Source organism: Ischnura elegans, chromosome 8 (genome assembly GCF_921293095.1).
Source record: "Ischnura elegans chromosome 8, ioIscEleg1.1, whole genome shotgun sequence".
NCBI classification, from domain to species: domain Eukaryota; kingdom Metazoa; phylum Arthropoda; class Insecta; order Odonata; family Coenagrionidae; genus Ischnura; species Ischnura elegans.
The window spans coordinates 35994377-36012335 of NC_060253.1; the positions used below are offsets into that span (position 1 = coordinate 35994377).

The 17959-nt window shown below is 39.0% G+C and overlaps 1 long non-coding RNA gene across 1 annotated transcript in view; it reads left to right on the top strand.

Moving 5' to 3' along the window:
* The window catches only part of LOC124163851, a 51091-nt gene extending 34525 nt beyond the window's left edge, over window positions 1–16566 (top strand). The window contains exon 5 of the long non-coding RNA XR_006865852.1: window positions 15827–16566. This is a non-coding gene — a long non-coding RNA (uncharacterized LOC124163851). The remainder of the gene's footprint in view (window positions 1–15826) is intronic.
* The last annotated feature ends 1393 nt before the right edge of the window (window positions 16567–17959 follow it).

The window sequence follows — 17959 nt, forward strand, 5'->3', positions numbered from 1 at the left end:
ATACTCTCGGTATTTCAACCGAGTTAACGTTGGCTTCAGGCCGACGTTTTGACAGCTGACTCTGCTGTCGTCCTCAGGGACCAAGGGAATTGACTAATTTGGTCATACTTAGTCCAATATAATTTACTCCGGATAACAGACAGCAGAGTCAGCTACCTAAATGTCGGAATCTCTAACACGGTTGAAATCGCTGGCGTGTTTCATCTAACTCTCTCACCGAGAAAACTAAGTCATTTATAATAAACTATCATGTATATTCTCCGTATTGCATGTTAAATTTCATGATTCATTACTGGCAACGTCCAAAATATTCAATTTCTCAGAAAAATCATCGGTATAAACCTTTTGTATAGCAGTTTTCTTATCTATTACACACTATAACAAACCAATCCATTTGCAACATCCATTCACGCCAACTCCTTGTGGACAAATTTCTGGATTTTTTTTTCCAATACGACAAAAGCATTACTCGACCTCTTTCACACCCCATTCAAGCAGTCAGTTTCTTCGCTGTGGTGAAGGCTCCTTGAGTGTTTTAGAGTATCAGGAAATACAATCCTTACGAAGTTTGGGGGATCGATTCTCTCTGCATATATGAAACCTTAGCAGCAATGTCGGTTGAAGACGTAAATAACCGTAACCACAGGTATTTTCCAGTCGAGAATTTGAACTTCATTTTCATACATTTTTTATACACTATAGCTATAACACGTGATATATCATGTACTGAAATCAAATCAAACCTTAAAATCTTCGCAAAGTTAGATCAGTATTTTTCATTTCTTATGAATTACCTTAGATGATTTAATCCCTTAAAATATTGCAAAGATTGGCCATTGTATGCGTGAGTAGTTATTTTTGGATTTATTTTTTCGGTTAATTTTGGTTTATGTTGAGAATATTTTAACAAATCACCGCGAACCTGCCCCGCTTTCAAATTGAACTTCCCTTTTCAATTCGTTACATAGCCTCTTCTTATTTCTTCTATCTAAAAATCATATTTAATTTCTGTTTTCCCTGCTTACCGAACAGTTTTCTCCAAACATATTTTTTTAACATATCCTACCCGTTTGATATTCGCCCCATCCTAACCACATACCTCCTTCGTATCACCTCCACAAGTTTTCGCAATCACCTGGCCCAGCATATAAGCCGTGCACCACCTTAGATTTTTTTTGTGTCTTTCCCTTCTCAAACTATTTCATGCATATTATGAACGGTAAGCGGAAAATGATATACACCATGTATTTTAGTTCAGTACGTATGAATTAATGGGTAGGCAGGGGCTCCCCACTGATCCCTAACCTACAACAACCCAAAAGAGTGTTTCAGCAACTTTAAGGACATTGAACGGAAACAGATTTTTGTTTTCAACTTTTTTTGTAAAAGAGGGGTCCTTCACTTTTACTGATAATGGGAATTCATTGAAAGAATTGGGTGGAGATATAAGTTACGACGAGAAAAATTCTTCCCCAGTCAACCATTCTCTCGTAAGTTCAAAATATTAAAATGTGTAGGTCTAAACCTACTTTTCAGAAGTTGGTGACATCATTAGATTCATTGTTCATTTATTCGTTACGGAGAACCTTTTACTCAGGGAAACACTCAGGGAAACAATTGCTGACAAGAGTGTTAACAAAAAAGAAACACCGAATCGGTCGATGCACCAGGTACGGGAATAGGGAAAAGGTATAAGCTTGCGACGTCATCGGCTTACCTGAGAAAATGTTAAGGTCGTCGACTTTTCGATGCAGATGGCTTGAGAAGCTGGAGACGGATCAATAAACGGAAAAATGCAGGTCTCTATATTTTTGCAATGTATCACTGCTTTCGCGCTAAAGGAGTAGGCAAAAATTAAGACATAATCAACTTTAAGAAAATTTGCAGAGAGTATTTTAAATACAAATTTTGGCGGCGAGGTAAAATTCTCTCCTGCCAACCAAGGGTCACGCGTTCGAGCTCCACCTGGGACGATAGCCCCTATCCGGGGCATGGATGTGCATGCATGTATCATTGTTAACTTGTTGAAAACCCAGATTTAAAAGGCCAATGTGTGCTGTTTTTGGTGGTTTTGGAATAAATAAATAAATTGATTAAATGCACAAATTGACGAAAAAACAGCACAAGTGCGTCTGTAACAATCTTTGTTTACCACCAATAAGAGACAAACAAAGCGAAACACGAACTAAAAGGTCGCTTCATACAATGGCAGGCAAAGTGGCACAACACAAACATCTTTGCGCCAACAATCACCATTGATCATATAATAAAATTGGGGAATGAGTCCATTGCTAATACTTTGCTCTTTAAGCTCACTACCTCTCCCTAATTGATATTGCCTTGGGATCATTTCATTACACCTCCATCTGCATACATGTATATTGTGAGTTGCTGCCTTGGAGACGCTGAATGAAAAGACCTCTTCCGCACCCAAGTTGAAGGGGAGGGTGGTGCTAGAGGGGTTGGGGTGCTTTTTGGGCGGGGCCCAATCAAATGTGCCCCTTCGAATTCGGTTTGTGCCTCCTTCTCTCCCTCAGTCACACGGCGAGATGGATTTTTTGAGAGAAGACGGGGAAGGGGATGATTTTTTTCCGAGTCCGTTCTTCAAAATTGGTTCTCTTCCATTTCTTCTCTTTTGTCGACATTCAGCGGAAATACATCTTTCTATATATCTTGAGCGCATCCCTTCGAGGCCTGAATATCTTGAATTTTTGGCTGAGAGCAAATTTCCTTCGTTAAATGTAACATTATCATTTTTTTATTAACTCAAGAAGGCATAACACTGAGGACAGAGCGAACTCTTTATTTATTTATTTATTTTATTCCCATATTCCACGAAAATAGCACGTAACGGTCTATACGACGATTATTTCAACATAAACATCGTACTACATAAACGTCCATGCCTTGGATAGGGACCACCTATCCAGGCGGGACTCGAACCCACGACCTTCGGTTTGGCAGGCAAGGACTTTACCCCACCGCCACCGAGGTCGGAATTTCAGATTACAAGGTACTTGTACGAATTAATTTCTTGATGAATAATAGCGATTATTAACGTAAAAATGCACCAAGTAACTACTTCAATTGTACAAATTCGTGAACGGAAAATTGAATGCGTACCATAATGGTTCATGCATTCGTACATTTTCCGATCCGGTTCACCAAAAAACGTTCATGCATTCACGCATGAACTCGTAATTGTTACAATACCGTGTAACTACGCCTTGACAAGTTAAAGTTTCAGTCCTTGAAAAACTCATTTTTTTATCATAAATTTTTTTCGAGGCAAGTAAAAGGATTTTATGTGGAAGTGGTTGAATAGAATGTAGGTCAAGATGTGAGTCTGAGATTTGAATACAACAAAATTGGCATTCAAAGCGAAAGAACAAACACACACACGTATTAGGTCAGTGACACACCGCGATAATACTATGGAGAACAAATTAGAGGAACGCGAGAGTGGGTGCGCTTGAATCCTATTCGGAAATTTAAAAAAAATAGATGAAGGCGACACTTTGTGGAATTTCTGTTCGTTAAACACGTTAAATGAGATTACTTTGTACTTTCCACACACCTATATAGTAATCCCGATCTGTGGCGTACCTATGGGGTGGATAGATCCCCCCCAAAGCCCCAGAGAATAAATATAATATTCAAACCTTTATCTAGTTTTGACTTATGGTAAATATTAACGTAACCTTTTAATGAAATCCAAATTTTAAGAGCTAAAAGTATGTAAAATGTGTTTGCAGGCATGTCATTTCGTTTCGAAAATTTTCCTAAAAGGTTGGTGGGAGGTCGACCTTCCCCATCCCCTCTCATCCCCCCCCCAAAGCATGTTTCTAGTTACGCCACTGATCCCGATTGATTTTAACAACAATGTTTCATAATGCCTTATAATTCATAATACTTTCCTGACTTATAATATTGGCGAAGACATCACGGGCTTCACATCGGGTGACGTTTCCCATCTCTCCTTTCAACGTTTCAACGAGCGAAACTCTCATCGACTTCACTTGGATTCTTTGAACAAAGATGAAACATAGGATGGAAATACTCACCCGGTGTAAAACCCGACAGATATTTACCAACAATATGTCATTTTACAGTTCGTTCTTCCACTTTTAAAATATGCATTGTTGTTGAAATCGATCGGGATAAATGAAAAGCTGTGTGAGTAGTACAGAGTAGTTTCATTTAATATGTTCAGTGTAAATTTTTTCCTTCGGCAAATCTACTTGTTTAGCGAGAGAGTTTATGTGTTCGATTGTTTTCTATTCAAATTTTGTTTAATTTGGCGCTCTGACTTCTTGAATTCCCTTCCATCCAATTCCTGCCTTACTCAATCCCTTGACTTTCCCATTAATGAATTTTCACACTGAGGTGTTAGAGACACATTATCTGCATTATATTGCAAAGCTAGCATCAAAATCGATGCAAAACTATTTTTTCCGTTATCTAAAGTACTAACTTCATTTTTGGCATCTATTGGCTATAGGATATTGGAATAAAAATTAAAAAATGTAATTTCATCAAAACCTTTATTTTGAATATGAATTTTTAGTCAATGATACCGAATTGAGCGCTGTTTTACAGAAGAAAATTTGTTATAAAATTGCTGTAGGGTTAAGTACTGGTGACTTGAATATTCTTTTGAAAATACCCCAAAACTAAATGAATTTTCAATCAAATTCAAAGGAGAATCATTGAAATACATCTCTGCAGATTACTAATTAGAGGTAGACAGATGATTTGGAATTCATGGAAAAAAATTAGTTTATTTTTAGAGCTCCAGAATCACATTTTACAGCCTTAAGGAATTTCATTTCTCCCACATATTTCCTTTTCGTTGGGGTTGAATTTGCTGAGGAGGAAGTGGAGGTGAAAAACCAAGATGGAGTCTCATTGGTGTAGGGAGTAGGGGGGAGGGATATGTGATCATTGGGGGAGTTGAAGAAGGTTGGCTGGAAGGGAAGTCGATCGGGTGAGGAGGGTATTTTGGGGGATCAGAATGATGGCAGCGCCAATCAGTTTCGACGACGACGTCGCGAGTGGGAACCAAAACGAAAGGGCCAAGTCATGCGAGGTAGGTACAATACGGAGGGAACCCTGGGGATGTATACGATTTCAGAGAACGAAAGTCTTTATGAAAATGTACAGAGGGAAATGAGGAGAAGTCTCACAGAATGCGTTCAATGAACAGAATAAGTCCGCTGAATATTAAGGCTGTGGTGTGAATATATCTACCTACTACCCCACAACCCACTGCAAACTGGGTGTGTTAGGACAAGAGCTTTCATGAAACAAAAATAAGTCCGCGTTCGAACAGTAACGGGTACAGAAAAACTCAAGGGGGGGGGGGCACGAAAGATATTTTGAGCAATCTTTACTCTTCTCGTAATGAAAAATAATAGTTTACAAAAGTTACACGCAAAATTTAAGTTTGTTTTAAATTAATTAAACGCATATACAAGACAAAGCTATCTTATGATATAAAAAAAGTTACAATTGTGGTTCTGCAATTTTCAGCAATGCGGGCACCCCGCAAGGGAGGGGGGGTGCGCGGAGCGCGGAGTAGCGGATACATATGGGGGGTGCGCGCCCCCCATATGTATCCGCTACTGCGTTCGAGTGATTTCACTACTGAGTTTTTCTTGCATTTGCAATACCAAATCTGTTACAACCAGTTAAAGAGATTAAAATATTATTTTCTTCTTCTCTTGAAAGTCCTTCTCCCTTGTAAGTCCTTTCTTTGTTCGGAGGAAGAATGAAATCTCAATAATAATCCGCACGGAAAAATATTTCTTTTATTTTATCGTTTCCGTCAGACTTAAAAAATATCAACATGGCCTCTGCTAACTATTTTCACGCATTATCCCATGCAGGGCTGGATTTAAGATTTTGGGGGGCTCGGGGCCCATGTTCGTGGGATGCCCCCTGTTTCAAAGTGTAAGTGTTTCACATAAAATAAATCATTTATTGAATACTTAATTTTATGAATAGGCAACAGATATATGCATACCAAGTATGGAGATATATGTATTAATAAAAGCTGAATGCTACTTATTTTGACGTTTCTTACAGTATTTCTTTCATCAAAATAATATGAAAATGTTTAATTTGGACGGTGAATGTAAAAATATTTTTCACAGTACGAATATCGCTAGTAACCTGACAAAAAATTATGACTACGGGGTAAATTTTCGAGGCATTTTATATCGGTAGCGGTTTCAGATGAACTTGAACCAAAATATCTTATATTAGATTGGAAAGTTAATTTTATTCGATGCAACCACAAAATTGTTATGAGTATGTTTACGGTTAATATTATGCATCTACTTCAATGCAATAAGCCAAAATAAATGTATGCAGCAGTAATGACGAAATATTTGGCTGCCACGACATCTATGGTTGAAAGAAAAGTTTTCAAGTTTTCCAAATGAAAAATTTTAAAATCTTGTAATTCATTTTCATCCAGAAGTAGCTGTGGGTTGGAAAGGGTTAAACTGGTTTTAACATATTTGGTGTTACGTTAATCGAATATCGAAAGTAATACAAAACGCAATGAAAAAAACTCGTGAGAGTAAAATACTTGCACAATAATGCTAGAAATAATTATTTTATCCATACGAGCTTACCAAGTCTCTTTAAGTACTTTTTATATGAATCTTTTATTTATTTTATTCCGTTTCCCTTTCGCAAGAATCAGCAAGAATAGAACGTTTGAGTAACACCCTTGGGGCATGGCACAGCTTGAGTCGAGAGCGAAGGCTCCCCGAGTGTCGACTCTCAGACCCCAACCTCTCTCAGGGCCGCCCGTGTGCCTCCGAAGGGGTGGGTGTGGAGGGAGGGTCACACAGGGGTGGCCACCGTTCCGGAAAGGAGGAGGATGAGGAGAGAGAGAAGGTGGCGCCATGTTCTTTTCTTTCTTCCACCCTCACATTCCACCCCACTCCCCTCGCAAGGGATTTGCTTCTTCATATAAGTAGTATTCGATTGATCGGGAAGGGAGACCTTTTTTGGGGGGCGGGTTTCTGGGGGGGGACCGAGGGCGTCTCCCGACCCCCTCTCCCCCCTACTTACTCCTCGCCCCCGGAGGGAAGACATGACAATGGCGTAAGGGCAAAGGGGGGGTGTGGAAGGGGTCCTCTCCAATCCAATCACGGAAAACGCCAAACGACGAAATCACAATGGGGGAAGCAGAAAGGGGGCGGGAGGTGTGGGGGGGGGGGCGAAGGGGGAAGGAAGGAAAAGGCACCCTTATTCCGCCCCCCTTTCCAAAGGGACAGACGCGGAGGGGAGGGGGTAAAGTGCTCGTAGTGGCGCCAGGTGGCGCTCTCGAAAAATGCTCACTTCTCCCTTTGGGTGGAATAATATTTAGACTGCATTGTAATCTCGGTTTTAACCAGCCTACAAGTTATGATCCCACAGTCATAAATCTCATGTAAGTACCACAATCCTTTCTGTAGGAATAAGCTTATACCTGAGGGTTCAGTCCGAAGAATTGAGTTTTAAGCCTGCTGGAAAATTCTCGAAGTAAAGATGTTTCTCGGGCATCACAACGTGTAATGCTCTTTAATAGCTTCGACGTTTCGGTAAATGACTAGTTATTTATCAACAGGATTATTTATTCCTCGTCTGTACGGATTCACGCTAATTTCAGAGCGTGAGGCAATCTGGTGAAATCTTCTTCCGTCGGAATCCTGAGCAATAGTGTTTCCTTTCTTTGTTCACGGCTGCCGTACTAACGTCCTTCGACACACGCTTATTGAGGTGGCTTGCGGAATGCATAGCATTTAGACGTACTGTCTGTAAAAAAAAAAGCGAGACACCCGAGTTTGTGGAGCTTTAGCGTCTAAAATAAACGATCAATTTCAATGCAACAAAAATCATGCAAAAGAGAATTTATTTCTATGCTGGATCGTATAATTTAAAAGTATTCGGCTCCATAGCATTTCTTGTACTTAATGTTTTCTCAAAAAAGTGCCCGTTTTTTTCAATTTCCAATTAACCTATTGCATTGGTGTCAAAGTTAGCAGGGATTTAAATTGTTTAAAACAAATCAATCAATTTTAGTCGTATAAACAATTTGTTCTCGGTAAACTCTTAATACTAGATCTGGCTTTCATATTTCAAATTTTCAAGTTAATGGATCGAAATCTACGGGAATACCAAGAGCTCAAAGTTGGGCAACTTGATTTTACACGCAAAAAACCGGTACTTTTTCGAGAAAAAATTAAGCAAAGGCAATACCAGAGACCCAAAGATTTTTAAAATTATATGATCCAACACAGAAATAAATTCTCTTTTGTGTGATTTTTGTTGCATTGAAATTGATTGCTTCAATTAGACGATAGAGCTCCTAAAAATCGGGCGTCCTGCTTTTTTTTAAAGACAGTAGATGTAATTATAAGTTTATCTAGGGAGAAGCTAGAGTGTTATGCGGGTTGACTATACTGATTTGTTGTTGTCCATTCGCTCGCGTTGGAAGACCATACATTTTATTTCATCAAATATATATTTCATGTGCAAATAGCGGAAAGTTAAATTCATCGTTCTTTATTGTTATTTTAGAAGACGTTGTGAAATTTAATTACTGTGAAGCCTATTCAAACGGCAACCGCTATTCAGTGATCACCCCCCTAAATGGCCATTTTTCCCCAGAATGGAATGATTTTCCCGATGAAACCTATGTAAAATGACCCTCCAAATCACCAGGCCAACGAACAAACCTTAGCTCCTACACTTAATCTCAAAAATAGAAAACAATTCCCAGTGAGGCAGAGAAACGGAAAGTCAAGCTTTCTAGGCACTCAGGTGAAAATGTATTTGAGAGTGAAGAAGATGAAACTGAAATAGAAACAACAAATTTGAGCGTAAAATAGAGGATTTATTCTCTTATGAAGCTAAAATCTTTCATCCAAAATATTAATAAGGAGCACAATTGAATTAAGATGGAAGCTTTTAAGTTTTATGAAAAATATTTTTATGGAAAAGAAGGTTAGACAATAAAAACAAAGTACATCCACCAAATTTTTAAATAAAGTAATTGTTAACTTAATATATAATCAATGGCTGTTAAATCTATGAGTAAACCTGTTATGTAATGTACCCCAAAATTCCCTATTAAGCGGCCACCCCTCTAAACGACTACTTTTTTCCTGGAACCGGCAGTGGCAGCCTTATAGATGTTTCCGTGTATATCTAAAATTCGAGTGTCGGTGCTCCTGGGCTGTGGTCTCTTCAGCAGATACATCGCAGGTAGTCGCCCCTAGGGAAAAATGTCCACGGTGACTGAAGCTCTACATGGTATATTTTTTGGCATAAGAATAATCACTATGACCGGAAAATCAATCAATCTCATGAAAACCCAATGAATGCACAAAAATATTTTAGATACAAATATCATCGGTGATTAAATCACTCTATTCCTCATTTTATATGTCGATATTTATTATGAGCAATTCCGTTTACAGTCAGTGAGCACGAATATTTTTTTCTACATAAATGTTTTTCAATTACTGGCTCAATCGACCAGAGGAAGCAATTTAAATCTTTGAGAGCTCAAAAATCTGTTATTTACGACGGATAGTCATTGTTTTTCGAAATACTGATAAAAATAGCTGTCCAAAAATAAAATAATATTTTCCTCCTGCCTAACGAACGTATCTCCATCCAAAACTTTATAGCGGTCATGGGAAATAGACAATGCTTTCAATGGACAGGTCGCATGAATTTTAATCGGATGCTGTTAAGCATCAGTCGGACTGCTCATTATTTAAATGGGCTCATATTGAAAAATAATCTTCATTGCTGGGATGTAAAAATTATCCTATTGCAAAAGCACCTAAGTAGCTTCGTGAAAAATCCATAATTTATGTGATATAATATCTTTCATATCCCATTGGGAAGGAATATAAGGCCACATATGAGACTCAGACTTGATCCATTGAATAACTCTTTGGGGTTGTTTTTCCTGATGAGAGCCGAACCCAAACCTAATCTTCTTCCATTGATTCTATTCACCAAGTAATTATGCCGTCTGGGTTCGTATACCCATCTATTATTTTTGCTGGCGTGATCTAATAATTGGCTATTTGACGAGGCACGTTTGCGGTTGGATAACGCAGCATCAAGGCTCCAGAAGAGAAATATATTCCCATCGGAGCACAAGGAGTTGCCAATTACGTTTTGTGCCTTGGTCCCACGACTATTGCTAGCCATACTCGTAGAGTCTTCAGTTACTTTCGATATCTAAATCCAGCAGGAGCGTATTTAGGCGATCACCTTAGGGATCTGCACCCCCGGAATGAGAAAAACAATTAACATAAAAGCTGTCTACCGCCCCCCACTTCGAGGTACCGTGGTACCTCCCGTTCATCTAGTACTACTATTTTACTTTCTTAATATTTAATTTCACACTAATTACGATAAAAAAGTATCATAGGGTGTATCCATTTATTGCTAAACCTTAACTAAAATTGATCTTGCTGAAACTATTAATGATAGATTTGCCGTCTGACCGGTTAACGGTGGAGGAACATCTCACCGACTGCTCAGGGTAAGCCTAAGGTACGTCGCGTTGTTGTGCAAGAAGGCCGGTCTTTAGAAAAAAAAAGGGAGCAATTAAGTTTAATATTTAACAAAAATATAGATTAATATTAATATGGCATTATAGATCGAAGAAAAAATTGAAGCATTCAGAAGGCCTTCTATCACACTTATAACACCTAATAGCAGACCGCCGCACGAACTACATAAAAACCGTACTGAGTTTACTTCTCCTTAGCTACCTTGATGCCTTTTCTGGAGATTATTCCTCCATTCCATTTGTCACATCAATGCTAATTTTCATTCCGATATTTCATCCTCCATAATTCACGGTTGAATTATAACGAAGGACGAATTATAACGAAGGAAATGAGTATAAAACATATGACAACGCCGACTGCAGTTCCAGCATTTTCACGCTAATTTAAAAATCAACCGAACCCCACGCTAATATTTCAGTAAATCTAATAAGGTTTAGCGCAAATGTTTTATATAAATGCCGCTTTTTGACTGAAGACACTGCAATTTCAAAATAAGTTCTTCTTTAGGTTAATCTATTGCTATTTAATTCTGTAAACTGCCCTTGCATTAGGTTTTTTGCAAAACAAATTAGCGAAAATTAATTGAAACACTTGAAGAATAAGACCCCTTATACATCCCAAGTTTCTTCTTCCGCGATTCACAGTTTGTATTAATGAAACTCGTGTAATGAGCGCAGGAAACACTTGTGCAAATGGCTACAGCACTGCATGCCTTTAATTTTTATTCTAATTCAACATAGACCAAACTCTGCGTCAATATTTGCGCTTTTTTCGCCAGTTTTCGCGATATTTGTTTTTTTATGAACCCCACCATTGACTAGTGCGCACAAGAATCTCAAGCCGAGTTCTCCATACAAATAATTTATTGGTAAATTTTTTCCATACATCGGCTTTGCTTACTGCAAATTCGAGGCCCGTAATGGCGGACGTAGGGATCGCTGCTCCTACGGAGTGAAGCGTTGGGAGGGTAAGAGGGGGAATAGGGGCGAGGGCGTAGTATTTGGGGAGTGGAATGGCTCGGGCCCTTTGGGAAGACTATGAGGGCCGGCCGAAGGGGTCCTCGCCTATTGTGTTTTGAGGGGGAAAAGCTTTTCGGGGGTTTTGCAGGACGAAGGTCGGCTGCTGACTGAACAGAAAAAAAAATAAAGAGGAGGCTTTTTTGAAGGAGGGGAGGGTGCTTTGTCGTAATTGGACCAATGGTTCTGCGGCGGACAAGGGTGGGTTTTGGCTCGCCTCTGTGGTTCGCACCACAATGGGTGATGACCCCTCCCTTCAGAGCCCTCCCCAACCCCCTCGCTGAAGGCTCATCCACCGAACTGCCCTTCTTCTGCAAGGGGAGGGGAAGAAAACACGCCATCAATCTATCCATCCGGTCGCCTGCCCAAAAGGTCCTTCGCACGGTCGTTTCTGCCAAGGCCCGGAACTACAGGAGGGGCAGAGGGGGCACATGCCCGTGGCGGCAGATATCAGGGAGCGGCAAAATTTGAAATTTTTATTTATTTAACACCAAAAAGAGCACTAACTACATTGGGTTATTGAATAGATTATAAATTTTATATATTTTTTAATTTTTTATTTTATTCTTAAACCACCGGATACATCTCTTATTGGCCATTTTATACCGGGGTATTCAAAAATGTAACAAGTAAACGTACACGAACAACTATGCCCTGGACCGGGGAAACCTAACCAGGCGGGACTCGAACCCGCAACTTCTTGTTTGGCAGGCGAGTACGCTACCCCGCCGCCACCGAATATTATCAATATGATGAAAAACAAGTATAAAATAAAATCATAAATATATGCCAAGTGGAACTTGACAGTCAAATCAATCCCACGCGTAGGAGGAGGTTCTTACAAAAGGCGCGGCAGGGATTTTTTCCAGATGGAAATTTTCAATAGTTGAGATGCAAGCAAATGTTGAATAGGGTCTAATCTGTTACTCTAAAAATTTAAAAAATTAATGCACTAGTTTTACGCGAGTATTTAAGACAAAAGTGTATAAGTTGCTTCATGATAGTTCATGGCAATTCGCATTGTAACTAGCCAAGTTGACGTGATTGATTACTGATATGATTAGGGAAGAATATATTTCGCATTCATGATATAATTTTCTATTTGTGATAGACCTCTGAAAAACGTTTTCCTCTGTTAGTGATATAGTTTCCATTGTAATTAAAATGTCTAGATTTTTTTGTGACTAGATACCCGGATACCCGCATTTGGGATTAAATTTTATGCATATGCTTGAATAGGCTCATATTTTGTTTTTTTTTCCTCCTTTTTTTCATTTTTTTTGTATTTAATGAGACTTGCTGTCGCGTTTTTTTTATGTACCTCTGTCAAATGCTTTTGACTGAATTTTTGTGGTCTTGTAAAATATCTCATAGGCCAAAACGGCCCACGATACTAAACTAAATGAATTGAGTATCTCGTCCCCAATAAAGACCGGTCGAGAGGGAGTTATTCCTACTCCTCCTCCGCCCGGTGTGTGTCTGCGATCGCGCGTCATTCAAGGCGGGCCAGCTGATTACAACTGCTCGGCGATTAAGGAAAGAGGGGAGGGAGGGGTAAAGGGTCAAACCTCCACCCCAGATCTCCATCCCTTTCATGGACATGGAGGGGGTGGGAAGAGGGGGAGCTGGTAGGGGGTGAAACCGGTCCTGTGGCCCATGGAGAGGGGGCAAAGAGAGAGAGGAATAAAAAAAATAAACATCCCCAATGAACGGGTCTCTTTCTCCCTCATTTTTTAACGGTTTTTAAGTGCGCGCCTCCGGATTTGAATTTGAAATTGAGCCGTTGATCCTCGGAAAAATTGCCGGAACTCCACCGCCATTAACTCGTTGCTTCAGCCGCTGGTCTTTCCGCAAAAAAATTCGCCCACGAGATAGAGGAGGTCCCAATTTTTATTATTTGACCCTTTGGAGACTTTCAGTGACAGTGAAAAGAAATCATGCCGAGGAGAAGGATGAATTTGGAAATTAAAGAGGCCGTATTCCTCCCTCTTGAGCGTCTGTTTTTGTTGAATCATCACTCGCGTAAAACGTATGCAGTAGCATTGTAATTTTCAGGGTAAGCAGAGTAAACCCTGTCCAATAATTTGGCTGTTTATGACAAAGTGTTGAGAAGAGTTGGAGAAAAAAGAAGCCTTCTAAAACCTAGAGGAGAAGATGGGACAACTCAGTTGGCCACATTATGAGGCATGGTGAAAGCAATCGTAGAAGGACAAGAGGAAGGGAAGAAGGGCAAGGAACGCCCCCGAGTGAGTGGCATAGAATAGGTTATGAAGGAAGTAAAAGAGAAGAATTACGCCGCAATGAAAAGGCTAGCGAATACGAGAGAGGGATGAAGAAATGAAGAGCTGCGTCAAACTAATCTTAGGGTTGTTGACCAATGATGAACTGTGTTATTAATATATAACACAAAATAAAATTATAAAAATACAGGTTAAGTTATCAAATTATGAGGAATAGTCAAAATTTGACCGCTGTCCAGTTTTAATGTCCTGAAAATTTATAGATGATAGTATACGTATTGAGAGAATAATTCATCACCAAAAAGGAGTGGTTAGCAGGAGGTATGAGTCTCCTCAATCCAGCGCGCTGCGGTGTCCTCATTGGAATATTAGCCTCTCATTAGCCACCATAGGAGAGTTTGGTTTGGGTATGAGTTTTTCATTGGCCCACACGTCACCACACCGCATTGCTATGGTTCCCACCAATCGCTCATTCTTTTTGTATCTTTATCCTCCAAATAAAAAACAAAGTTCCCATTCCCCTACAGTCCACAATACGGCCTAATCCTCATAATTCTATCCATAAATCCTATTCTCTACCACCTCCACCTTCTTCTTTTTTTTATCACAGAATTTAAAATTCCATTCCATTCCATTCCTCTGAGTATTCCCTCTATCCAAAACTTCAGTCTCCCCTGCATCTCTCATACAAGCTTCCTCTCCTCGACCTTCCTTTCCCTCCGTTTGCTTCGCATACTCCATTCCTTTCCACAACAACATCTCGACGGCCTCCGTTCTATTTCTGTTATCCTTCCGAAGAGTCCACGTTTACTTACCGTTGAGAGCTACACTCCATAGAAGACAGTTAACTAACTTTTAATTAATTCTCTGAAGAGAGGAAACTTTAAGAAGTTATATTTCCTTAAACACTTACTTATTCCCCATCCTATCATTCCAACACCATTTCATCCTCACTCACTATTATATGATCCGAAAATTTCCAAAAAACTATCACTTTTAAGGAAGTAAAACGTTAGAAAATTAGGAAAAAACGGCCAGCTTACAATTGAATACGGATCTAAATATAAAATAATAAATTATGGTACAAAATTCGACGCTGTATATGACTGATGACAGTGGGCTCGTGCTGAATATTCATAACTTAGTATTGAAGATTCAATCGCACAAAAAAAACCTTCCTCACGAGGTCTGCCCGCTGTGCATCTCCTGCGGGGTCTTGCTGCCAAATGGATTTACGATCGCACGGCTTTCAAGAGAGACGTGAGAAGGACAAATGGACATAAATGCCACCGGCCCCCAAGGCGTCGACGATTGAACGCGGGTCTGAGAGCTCACCGGGCGACCGCCGAGACCACCTAACAATGGAGAAGCTCTTTTCAGTTTTTAGGCGAAATCTCCGAGGCGAAATCTTCGCATTCTTTTGTTTTGTGTACTTGCACACGCGCGCGCGCGCTCTTTCAATTTTTTCAAAAAGCCGTTTGCTCCGTCGAATTGCACTCATCCTCGGAAAATTCGCGCGTCTGGCAAAAAAATAAATAGGAAGTGCGAATCAAGCGGAGGTCAGGGAGTATTTCCGAGTCCCCATGGTTTTTTTTCCATTCATTCCCAGAAGGCAACGGAAAGATGCCCAGGGGTGAGCGCGCTGGAGAGAAAGAGAGAAAGGAAGGGAGTGAAATGTGTTTTGGGATTGGCGAGTGCACTTGAAGAACCTTTGAAATTCAACGGGCGAATCGCGTCCGTATTTGATATGTTTAAAGAATAATTGACGCCAAAACTTATTATTTTTAAACAGTTTAACCGGTTAAGATTTCATGCGCCTTTGGAATTAAAACGGGTGAATTACTTTCGAATTTGAAAAGTTTTTCAACTAAAATGATGAAGTGAACTTTTGAAGTGATGGATCATTTATTGTGGTAGAAAATATGGCTTGCCACGCTTAGAATGAATATACAAATATTATGCTTTTTATTTCCAGAGTCCTGCGAAAAATATCTACAGCCAGGAATGGAGGAACCTGAGATTGGGTGACATCCATCTTGAATGCCATTCTCGTGTTCTCCGCATTTCATTGTGGTGGTGACACGTTTTCACTCTTTGGTGGACGTGCCCGAGATCTTCGCGTGAACTCTGATCCAAAGAAATCCTGAAGTGGACACACGACGAGTGGCAGATGTTTCATCCCGTTACGAAGAGGGATATCGCTACTGAAGTCACTCAAAGCCACCTCCACTCGATATTAAAATACGTTATCTCAATTAATTTTTTCAAAAGGAATTATTAACTTATTGGTGAGAAGGTAATGTTAACTGTTGTTAGTATTTCCAATGCCTGTTTAATTCTTCCGGAATCAAATACCTGGGAAAATTGCGTGAAATGCTAAAACAAATAGTATATTTATATTGATAAATTTGTTCCGTTAATCTACGTCTTTAACTAAATAATGCTGAAAAGAAATAAGAGTATGTTTCCAATTTATTTTCCGTGTTTTGTCATACTTTTTCTGCCTAGATGTAAGGAAAATTTTTCAGTTGAATATCACTCAATGTACTGTCTAGATGGAGATAATTTGATGGAATACATCAGATTAGAGTGTAATATTGGCCATTTATTATATGGATCATTGTTTGACGAAAGTCATACGATGCATTTCAAATTAAATGTCCCAATGTTTAGGCAGATGCATTCTCTGAATAAAAATTGCCGATTATCATGAGTTTATTTGAATGGTATTAATCAAAACTGTAAGTATACCTACTCTTTAGTATATTGCCATATTATTGTCAGTCAATCACATTTTAATATATGTCTTACTCCAAAAAAACCTCAAAAATTGATGGGAAAAAGGGTAATTCCTATCAGGAATTTGTAGTATGCACCATATTACCTACGTCATTTGCTACAATAAAATAAAACCATATTGGTTGATTAGGGTTGACCACAATTACTTAAAACCTGATATCGTCTTGATGTTCTCAGGGTACTTAGAGTAAAAAGACCCCCATCAACATTTTCCAGCATCATAAAATATGAAAATGCTGCCTTGCTATTTTTTCCGAAGGTAATTTCTTACACTTTAGACGCTGGTAATTGAAGAATTCATGAGGGTGTGAATGTCATTTTATTTTTTTTGTTTTTATCTTAAAGAGGATATGTAAGCCAAGCCCAGCGACAGTTATAAGGGTTTATGAGCAGATTTACAACCTAATAGTTGCCAGAGTCCCCACCAGATGGCATAGAGACTAATTCCAATGTAAAGCTCTGGAGAACATGCTAACTTTTAAACGAGTAATGCGTCAGAAAAATATACAAAATATAGCGCTCTGTCGAGTGGGACTGATTCTTATTACATTTAGTTATTTTGAAAAAACTCCCGCATAGCGTGCTCGCCAAGGCATATTGGCATAATGCTATAACAATAAATAAAGATAGTAGAATGCATTCAAACAAAAATCATAGCATTAACAGTGACTAAAATTAAGAACAATGCGTCCCCTTGGGAATATGTTCCTTCTATTCAAGGATAAGAATATAATTAAATACGATTCATAAGTACTTGTGGGACGTCCAAGTATTATGTAAGAACTCTTTGTCGAAGAGGTAACGAGTTTCTTACTTTTAGTGACTAGCGGGAGTGGGCTGGCACAGCATTGCTTACATAAGGTAGTACAACCAAGAAGGATTAATCCGTATTAATTGTAGTTATTATCAAGTGAAGAAAAGGTCACTGGTCGAGTAGAGCGTTCGCTCGGTTGAAAACAGAAAGCAATTTTTTAATACACTGCACATAATGGCCACATTAAATGTAGCGTTATGGTCACCAATGTTGATCCATTTATAAATACTTAAATAAATTGGATATAATTTAATAATTATTTACCGTCAACTGGGGTAACTTTAGGCAATTTTTTCAGGACGTCTTGGAAAAAAACAAACTTATCTAATTTAAAATAAATAAACAATGGGAGGAAAGTGGCTAAAATTATTGACAAATCATGTACGTACCTCAATTTAATTTAGTTGCTGAATCTCTTCAAATATTAACGACCAGATTTTTTTAAATCAAACATTTGGGTAAAAATTAACTTGAATTGGGGTAATTTTGGCTTTA